The sequence below is a fragment of the Tyto alba genome, unplaced genomic scaffold (assembly GCF_018691265.1).
Source record: "Tyto alba isolate M040663 unplaced genomic scaffold, T.alba_DEE_v4.0 Super-Scaffold_15, whole genome shotgun sequence".
In the NCBI taxonomy this organism is placed as follows: Eukaryota; Metazoa; Chordata; class Aves; order Strigiformes; family Tytonidae; genus Tyto; species Tyto alba.
Genome location: NW_024881277.1, coordinates 4,739,902 through 4,750,029, shown reverse-complemented (window position 1 = coordinate 4,750,029; position 10,128 = coordinate 4,739,902). Strand labels below are relative to the sequence as shown.

The 10,128-nt window shown below is 52.3% G+C and overlaps 1 pseudogene; it reads right to left on the bottom strand.

Moving 5' to 3' along the window:
• Window positions 1–1,338: 1,338 nt before the first annotated feature.
• LOC122153020 lies at window positions 1,339–2,277 on the bottom strand (annotated as a pseudogene).
• Window positions 2,278–10,128: the final 7,851 nt, after the last annotated feature.

The following is a 10,128-nucleotide window of genomic DNA, read 5'->3' as shown; positions in this document are numbered from 1 at the left end:
CAGTCCATGTGGGCTATGAAAATGGAAAACCAGGGCAAAATGCCAACTTTGGGAAGGCCATGTGCATCAGAACAAAGAGGAAAAGACCCAAAGGGGATCCCCAGGAAGAACCACATGAAGGAGGAGAAACAGACAATGGGCCTGTGAAATGCAAACTGCTTTTTGAGGTGTGACACCAAAAATTCAGGTGGTGGGGGAGACATCCAATTCCCCATGCTTGTGAAGGATCTCACAGCTACCTGTAAGACCATTGTGGTGGGCAGGTCAATGCTACATGTTTTGCCTTGTCCTTCGGCTGACGACCTGATCAAAAAGCTCTGTCTGACTGAGCCAGGGGAGAGGTCAGGAGTGGGCTGGGACTTGGGCACTCACCCCACAGCTCCAACACTTCTGAAGGGCACAGCAGCCCCAGGGAGCATCCCAGGGAGGGATGGCAGCCTCCCCAGTGTTCCCACTACTTGAGCTGGTCCAAAGTGCATGAGGAAAGAGAGGCCAGGCACTCTCTGTCTCTCCTGCATTCATGCTGCAAGTGATCCCCAGGCCTGGCTGCCTTTGTTCCCCTTCTGCCTCCCCACCAGCCCTGCTGCCCAGGACAGCAGGAGACCCCCTGCCCTGGGGCTCCTCGGGCAGCTTCCACATTTCTCCAGTCTCCTTTCCCCATGCCTGTTGCATTTTCACTGGCTCACACCAAACTGCAGGGTCATGGCTTGTGGGTGTCTGGATTAATGCTTTACTCCGGATGAGTTTCACCTTTGAGGGGTGTCTCATCTCCTGATTGTCCATTCACTGCCCACCCCAGGGCACACAGAGAGTGTCCTTTCTTTGCTGACCCCTCCAGACTCCTTTCCACAGGGAACACTACATGCCATCAGCCCTGCTATATATGTGGCTACCTAAGAGGTAATGGAGAGCTCCTGCAGCACCTACACAGCCCCTGGACACCAGGAATAGTCTTTAAAAGCACCACTTGCTGTCCAGTAGATCTCAGAGTTGTCACAATTTTATCACCTCCTAATACAGTGAGAAAAGATTGAGAAAAAACTTTTTTAAAAGTCAAATTCTTGTGCTTATTTTTGGCAGCATCTTTCTTAGGACATCCCAGCCTTTCAGGCACTGCACGCAGGTGACCCCTTTTATTGCTGAGATGCTATCATGTCGGCTGGATTAGGTAGAGTGTTCAAGGCATTTGTGAAAGGGTCAGACACAAAAGATGAAGCCTCTAGAGAAGTAGAATGAAGCCAAGCAGTTACCTCTTACGACAATTATTACAAGGGAAATATAAATCAGAAGTCTGACCTAATCCAAGTTGCAAGTAATCTGCAGAATAGGTGAGGCAGGTTACTGCTGGTGGAACAAGGTGCGTTGGATCAATTCCTTCACCGCATCCTTGAGCTCCCTGTTCCTCATGCTGTAGATGAAGGGGTTCAAAGTTGGAGGTACCACTGAGTACAGAACAGCCACCACCAGATCCAGGGCTGGAGAAGAGATGGCAGGGGGCTTCAGGTAGGCAAAAAATGAAGTGCTGATGAACAGAGAGACCACGGCCAGGTGAGGGAGGCATGTGGAGAAGGCTTTGTGCTGTCCCTGCTCAGAGGGGATCCTCAGCACGACCCTGAAGATCTGCACATAGGACAGCACAATGAAAACAAAACAAGCAAAGACGACAAATACAATAGCCACAAGAAATCCCAATTTCCCTGAGATAACCTGAGTCTGAGCAGGAGAGCTTGAGGATCCGGGGAATTTCACAGAAGAACTGGTCCACCACGTTGCCGTGGCAGACAGATATTGAAAATGTATTGGCTGTCTGCAGCAGAGCATTGAGAAACCCACAGCCCCAAGCAGCTGCTGCCATGTGGACACAAGCTCTGCTGCCCAGGAGGGTCCCGTAGTGCAGGGGTTGGCAGATGGCAACGTAGCGGTCATAGGCCATGATGGTGAGAAAGCACACTCTCCTCCAAGGAAAAATACAAAGAAAAAGACCTGGACAGCACAACTTTGGTAGGAGATAGCCCTGTTATCCTGGAAGGAATTGGCCATGGAATTGGGGAGAGTGTTTGAGATGGAGCCCAAGTCAAGGAGGGCGAGGTTGAGGAGGAAGAAGTACATGGGGGTGTGGAGGCGGTGGTCGCAGGCGATGGCTGTGATGATGAGGCCATTTCCCAGGAGGGCAGCCAGGTAGATGCCCAGGAAGAGCCAGAAGTGCAGGAGCTGCAGCTCCCGTGTGTCTGCAAATGCCAGGAGGAGGAAGTGGGTGATGGAGCTGCTGTTGGACATGGTCTCCATATGAACCCAGGGGCCTGTACCAGAGGGAAAAGACAGTGACAAGTGAGGACAGACTTCTCTGTGCAAAACCAAAGACATCCCTCAAATATTCATACTCCCTCAGCCAAACCCCCCTCCCTTTCTCCTGCTTGGCAGGACCTTTGTGCAGCTCCCTGGCTGTTGCTCTGGTTTGTGCTGGCTGGAGGTGCTGTGAAGAGCAGGGCCCGTGGGCTCCCAGATGTGTTGGACATGCTCTAGGCCAGTCTCTGCCTGGGAGCAGGGGGCACGTAGAGACCAGGTCTGATAGATTTTCTCAGGTGAATTCCCTCTCATCATCAAAGGGCTTGACAGCATCTCCACCCCCAATCCCAAGCAAACTTGACTGCATCAGGCTTTTTTTTGTGTTGTTTCTTTCATAAGTTATTCTTTCTCACTACACCAACCCACTGCAGCCCCATCTCCTCTGGAGACTCTTCTGTGAAATCAGAAATGCTGAGCATCTCTGCTGTGCTCAGGCTGAGCAGCCGCAAGTCGTGGGAGGCAAAAGGATTTGCTGTGGCTTAGCACAGGGGCAGGCGAGCTGGTCTGTCCGTTTGTCTTGTTCCCGGCTGCCCTGTGTCTGCCCCTTGAAATGGAGGGGATTGCACTCTTGAGGTACCGAGAGAAGCAATCAGACCCCGCTGAGAGCAGAGGTGCAGATCACTAAGTATTTCACCCTGCCACCAGGAACCTTCACAAGGTCTCAGCACCCCACTCCTTGCCAAGGACACAGAGTTCATTTTCCCAACCAATCACCCTTTCCCTGCTGGTAGCATCTTGGGGTTTCCCCATTGGGTTTTACACACAAATGCTGGGGGAGAGATTTGCTGTCTGCAGGGCAGCTCCCATCTTGGGAGGACACCCCAAGGAGTCAGCAAGTATCCTCATGGTGGCATCTCCTGAAGTCAGCTCAGTCCCCACCCGCACGGGCTGCACGGCCCAGAGCCCCACAGCTTCAAGGAGAGCTGGGACACCGGGTTCCCACAGGACACGTCTGCGTGGGAGGACCCATGAGATGCACCAGAATGGCCCAGCTGGGAGAGGCCAGCAGAGAGACAGCCAGGCACTCGGGACAGCCTTCCCCTGTCCCAGCTCTGCCCGCCACCTCCCAGCCGGTGACACCGCAGGGCAGTCACCCTCAGCCCCTGTGCTGCACGGGCACGGGGCAGGAGAGATGCCCTTCACCTCTTCTTGGCGCTCAGGGGGGCGAGGAGGCTGCTGGTGGGCTGGACTCCATGGCTGTGAGGGCAGAGGCTCTGCTGGGTGGGAGAGAGAAGGGGAGAGATGTCAGTGTCACAGAAATCGGGAACGAAAACTCCTTCGTGCTGGGTTTAGCATTAACGATCAGGCATTACTTATGTGGCTGGGGACATGAGGGAATCATTCCACCTGACATGTCCACCGTACATTACAGTAGCGAAAGCTTATATCACTGTTACATACATATTCATCAAATTTCCTAAAACTCATTATCATATATACACAGTTATTAGGCATGCAGTTTAGGTCTCCGAGGGGCTTCCATTGGGGTCATTGGTGGTTTCTAGCAGTCTCTGGTGGTGTTTGGAGAGGAGCCCTTCTTGAACATTTCCTACATATTAGAATTGGACTTCATTGGTTTATGTCTGTACTTCTCATCTCCAAACTAGCTTCAGCTAGTTCATTCTTTTTCAGAGCACCTTAATCTCCAAGGACAAGGGCTTCTCATTAGGAGTCTGCCAATTTACACACAGAGCCTCTCCGTTTAGGCATTCCCCACAAGGTGTTTATCACAGTTGCCTAGCTGAAGGATCTCTGTGCGACAGACAAGATGTTACAGGTGTTTGACTGATTGCTTAAGTTCTTATGCTACCCTAAACAATTGGGGTTTTTTTCACCCATTTTCAAACATCAGGGGAAGGGACCTGCATTGCAGGGGATCACTGGAGGTGCTAGTAGATCCCCTGAAACAGGATTTCTGTTAAAAATCTCACTCCCTGCCCACGTCTCTGCTGCCTGGAGCTGTGCCTGCTGGCAGCCTGGTTTCTCGGTTCCCATCTCCTGCACGCACAGACCCCATCCCAGCTGCTGCGTGCTCAGCTCTGCCCTGCAGACACCTCCTGGGGCAGGGCACTGCCCAGGACCTTCTCTCTGCTTCAAAATTCAGGTAGGAATGGCAGAGAAAACCTGCCAAGCCTGCTGCTGGTGATGCTGGTGATCTGTAAACCGTGGGGGATTGCTCTGATGCTCCCAGACTCATTCACCTCTCAGTGAAACAGATCTGCATTGTCGGTACCTTCTCCAATCCAGTGAGAGTCATTCCCATCTCTCACTGCTCACCCAGCCAACCCAGAGTATCAAACTGAAAGCACAGGCTCCTTCCCTTGCAGCTGAAGCCTCCCTTTTTTCCCATCTTGCAAGGATTCCCCTCCAGAGCTGTCCAGGCTGTCAGCAGGAGCTGTGGGCAGCCCTGACCCACACCTCACCCCCTCAACAGCACAATGACCCTGCCCTACCAGGGGTGATTGTGATGAAGGACAGCCCGGGGTGCCCCTGGCTGCACACCCAGCTTCACGCTCCTGCAGCCGTGCCCAGGAAAATGGAGATGATATGCCCTGTCCTCCCCAGCCGTTCGGCAGATAAGCACTGCTCCAGAGAGCATCAGCCCTGGGCATGTGCCAGCTCTAGAAGGACCCTCCCAAAGACTCTACCAGTACCCACCTGCAGCCAGAGACTTACCGTGTTAGGAGCTGTGATGATTTGTCCCCCAGTGAACTCTCAGTATCCTCCCACTCCACACTGTCTTACATCCCTCTCACTTCTCTCCTCTCCCTTGTCACCCGTGGGCAGTGCCCTCAGCCCTGCCGTGCTCCGCAGAGATGCTGCTCCCGGGCAGAGCTGTCTCTCTCCAGTGCTTCCCGCTTGCCATCAGCTCCTCCTGCCCCCGGAGCCCAGCCCAGCCCAAGGCAACACTTTCTCTACCCTGCTTCTGTCCCTCGAGAGATCCCTGGTGCTCAAGGGCTGACAGCTCCCGAAAGGCAGCGGGGCCACCCCTGGGGAATGTTGTCTGAAGTCAGCTGAAGTAATCACCAATGTACCTCTCCCAACAGTGGAGAGAGACTGATTACAACATGGTCTGGCCTGATAAAGCTGTCAATGCGTCTGTCTGGAAAATCTAATTTTCCTGTCAAAAACCAAAAAAAGGATGCATAGGGAGGGATAAAGAAGCAATTTGTTTCCCCTGTGCAGGGCAGGAATTCAGCTGAGGCAATGAGGGCATCTCATCCAGAGCTGGAAGCCCTTGGGCTCAAGCAGGATTCAGCTCACCCCATGCACCCCACATCTGACATGATGGGGCAGCTTCTGGCATCTTCTCACAGAAGTCACCCCTGCATGCCCCTCTCCCCGCCGCTACCAAAAAACCTTGCCACGTAAGCCCAATACAGGTGCCTGCTCATCCTTCCTATGATGTGCCCTCAAATACTCCAGGGTGTCTTTAATCTCAGGGTGTGACTGCTGCTTGAAATATTCAGTGTGTTTTAACCATTGAAAAATGGTTATTGTCGGCCTGGCTTGCACTTCTGACTCTTTAAAATATTTTTCATTGGGGCTTGTGTGTGACACAGCCTTTGAGGGAGGGATAACAGAAACAGAGGTGGACGGGACTGAAGAGGACTTACCAGGTGATCAGGGTAGATGTATGTTATGGTCCTTCTCATGTGTTATCAGTGCCACTAAATGCCTCGTGGAGTCGATGTCATCAGGACTGGGTTATGGTCAAACAAACTGTGCTCTGTTTCACCTATTCCCCACATGGACATGTTTATCTGACCTAATCTGCAGCACTTCCACAAACAAAAATAATTTCCATGTCTTAGGACAGGAATCACCCTGTTTTCAGACAAACAATTTAAAACCCAAAGTGAAAAATACTCTTTCAAAGAGAGGTCCAAAATATCTGGGTGTGACATTCAACAAGTGGGTCAATCTGAGGAGCCTCCCAGGGTGACCTTGCAGACTGAGGGTGGGGGTTTCTGCCTCTGGGGGTCTGAGAGTCCTTATGGGATGCCGGAGAGAGCACTGGGGATTGTGCCAGACTTGCTGTGGCATGCCTAGGAAAGAACCAAAGGCAGGGAAAGGGAAGGACCAAGGTGGTTTGGGGAGAAAGAAGCATCAGAAAACAGGGGGAAATGGGGATGAAAGGAGTTGGTCACGTGTGGCTGGTCAATATACTGGTTTATGCACACCATGGAACTGATGACTCCAGTCTGTCCTGTCTTATGAAATTCCATCCTCCACAACTTTCTGGGGTGAGGAGATGTCTGCTCTTGGTACGGATAGAGGTCCAAGGGCCCATCCCTGGAGTGGGAAGCACGAGTCAAAGGGGCTCAGGCACCTGGTCAGGGCCAGCAACTGGAGAGATCAGGCTGTGTGCATGTGTCATGTTGGTGGGTATGTCAGTGGGTGGAACCACTAATGCACATCAAACCAGATTAACCAGCAAGTAGGAGAGTCCTGGGAGCTATGTATTTAGAAACCCTACGTCTGGACTAGAGCCTAGTGAGCCCAGACGATCTGTGAGTTGGTTGCTTGAGGGAGAAAGTGGCCCAAAGCAGCACCTGGAGAAAATGTGGGTCTTAGATTCAGGTATTGATAAGGCCACAGGTCTGGATCTGGAGGGGAGGTTGTCCTTGGTGTGAGAGAGCAGCAGGAATGCATGGAGCTCTGCCTGGGGACTAACAGTGAGTTAGCTGAGAGCTGATAGGCCAGGATCAGAGGGCAGAACAACATGGGCAGCACTGTGGGAGGATGGGTGGATTTCTGCTCCAGACCTCTTGATCAGATAGATGAGGCCTTCTTCAAACAATTGGAAGGAGCTTCATGTCTGCAGGCCCTGGACCTCATGGCAGACTGAAACTGTCCCAACTGCCTCTTCTGAAGAGGTGCAAGCCACCCAGGAGGATTTTGGAGCTCACTGGTGCCATCTTCCTGACAAGGGTGACTGAGGAGCCAGTGAGGTGAGGGGCCCTGCAGCAGGACTTGATACTCACAAACAAGGAAGAGCAGCTCAGGGCTGTAACAATCAAGGGTGAGAAAGTGGAGTGTAGGATGTTGAGAGAAGGGAAGAAAGCAAGGGGCAGGACGTCAGGAGAGCAGGCTTTGACCTGCTGAAGGACCTGCTTGGAAGAATCCCATGGGATACAGCCCTGAAGAGGAAAGGGGTGCAGAGAGCTGTTTGATGGTTAATGATCTCCACTTTGCACTCCAGAACAGTCCACACAGACTTGCAAGAATTCAAGAAAAGGTGGCAGGAGGCTGGCATGGATGAAAAAGGAGCTCCTGACAGAAACCAAGCATGAAGAACAGGAAGTACAGTGGAGGTGGAAGCTGACTGCATTCCAGGCTCAGCGGTTTTGTGATGCTGTGCTGGAGAGAGACATTTGGGTGTGCGTGTGCTTGTCTGTGTGTGGAGGAACTGGGAGGATGAGGGAATCCTGGATCCAGATCCCAGACTGCTGGAGGACCTAAAACCAGCTTCCAGAGAGATCCTTATTGTTTCAATCTCTATACAGGTATATATTTTCCACTAACACAGTCTACTGTGCAAACAGCTCAACCCCCATTTACCTTTTCTCCACTGACCCTGACTTTGCTTGTTTTGTGATCTCATTTGGTGTTCTGAAGCTTGTGTTGATGGTAATTCCTACCTGGGGCTGTAGAGCCCTGCAGCTCCTCAGGCTGTTATTATGTGAGAGACACCACCACCAAGGTGAGCTATCTGCACAGAGGCACTAACAACTGACCAAATGGAGCTTCAGCCCAGGGAAACCTGAGAAACTCTGGGATCCCAGCCAACAGAAACGTCTTGAAGTTTACAAGGAGAATTGGCCAGTCCTGCATTAGGAGGAAGAATAATCTCCTCATTTATCAGGGCAGGCTTGGACCTGAGTAGCTGAGCAGGACCCTGAGGAGAAGGGCCTGGGCACTACGAGGACACCATACAAGACAGCGGTGCAAGCTGGCCACAAACAAGGCCACCTGCATACAGGTCTGCACTAGGATGAGCATGGCCACCCAGACTATCCTGACATGGGTTGAAGTGTGGTTTCAGAGATAGTGGAGGTTTTTCCCTAAATCGAGAAACAACATGAGAAAGAAAGAAAGGCACAAAGTGAAGCTTTGGAAGTTGAAACTGGACATGAGGATTTTGTGTTACGTTGAGTTACATGAAGAGTCTCTCCAAGTGCAGTACAATAGGCCACCCAGAAAGAGTCTGGATTAGCCAAAGCTTTGCATTCCAACCAACAGCCCGTGAGGATGGAGAGATATCAGTAAGGGTAGGAAGATGGTCAAGTGAGAGCAAGGCTGGTAAGCACGGTGGATGTCCGGAGCCTTCAAGAAAACAAGTGCAGGCGTAGGCCACCATAGGAGAGCCTGTGGTGGAGATGGCCAAGGGAGCTGACAAGGTTAAAAGCCCCAAGCAGAGCTGAGCTCTTCCTCCTGTTGGCTCTAACTGTTGGCTGTGTCACCAAGGCCTACCAGGAGACACCTAATCCTTACAGCACTGGGGCCTCATGGCCCCCTTGTCTCCACCCAAGAGCCTGGCAGGTGTCCAACCACAATCCTGCCCTTGGCATTGCACATCCCCACAAAACACTGCCCTGAGAGGAGCTCTGAGCCTTCAATCACTTCCTCAACACAGGTAAAGGAGATCCCTACCTGTCACTGTCTGGAAGCCCAGCCTGTTACTAAGAGAAGAAAAGATATTCAGCGCTGGGAGGATTTCAGTATGTGGGGGTGCCCCACGCCAGAGCAGCTTGGGAAGGGCTGCAGCCCATGGGAGAGACTCCAGTTGGAGAAAGTTGGTGCCCCACACTGGAGAAGCGTAGGGAAACACTGCAGCCAGTAGGAGGGAGTCACGTCGGAAAAGGTTTGTGGAGGACTGTCTGCTGTGAGAGGGGGACCACGCTGGAGCAGGGGAACAAGTTCCAGAAGTTCCACCCACCGAAGATGGAAGAAGTGGCAGCACTGCCTGCACCCCCCATTCCCTGCCCCTATGCCGCTGGGGGAGGACGTAGAGATATCGGGAGCAGAGCTGAGCCCGGGAAGAAGGGAGGGGTGGGGGGAAGGTGTTCTCAAGATGGGGCAATGCTTCTCACTGTCTTATTCTGCTAAGTGTTGTTGTTAGTGTCTGTAATAAATCTATGTTCTCTTTTTCTTCTCCTAACGAGTTTGTATTTTGCCTGTGACCGTTATGGGTGATTTGCCCCTCCTGGTCCTATCTCAAAGCCCAAGCCTGGCTTATTTGTCCCTTCTCATTGCTGGGAAGGAAGGGACGAGTGAGCGGCTGTGTGGTGCCCAGATACCCTCTGAGCTCAAACCACAACAGTTGAGCAACCGTCTTTGACCTCAGAGCTGGCCCTACCTGGAACCAAAGGCAGGACGAGAGACTTCCTGAGCACAGGGCAGTCGCACCCTGCATTTTCCCAAGAGCTTATGCTGTAGAGACCCTCAGCTCCTGGTGGAGCTGAACCCTGAAAGCCTCCAGAGATGGAGATCACAGAGTCTCTGGGTGTCCTGCTGCACTGCAGCACCAGCCTGCTAGTCAGATTTTCCTGCTGCCCAGGGTGAAGCTCTCAAGAGGTACTTTGTGGCAGTTGCCTCTGCCATACCGTCTTCCACCAGAGAAGAGTTTGGCTCCACCATGATCTATTCAGGTAGGCATCACTTGCTTTTAGAGTGCCCTGTGCCTCTCCTTCAGCAGGCTGAAGAGGCTCCGTTCCCTCAGCCTTTCCATATATCTCATGTGCTTCAGAGCCAAAACCCCATCACGACAGACTTCCT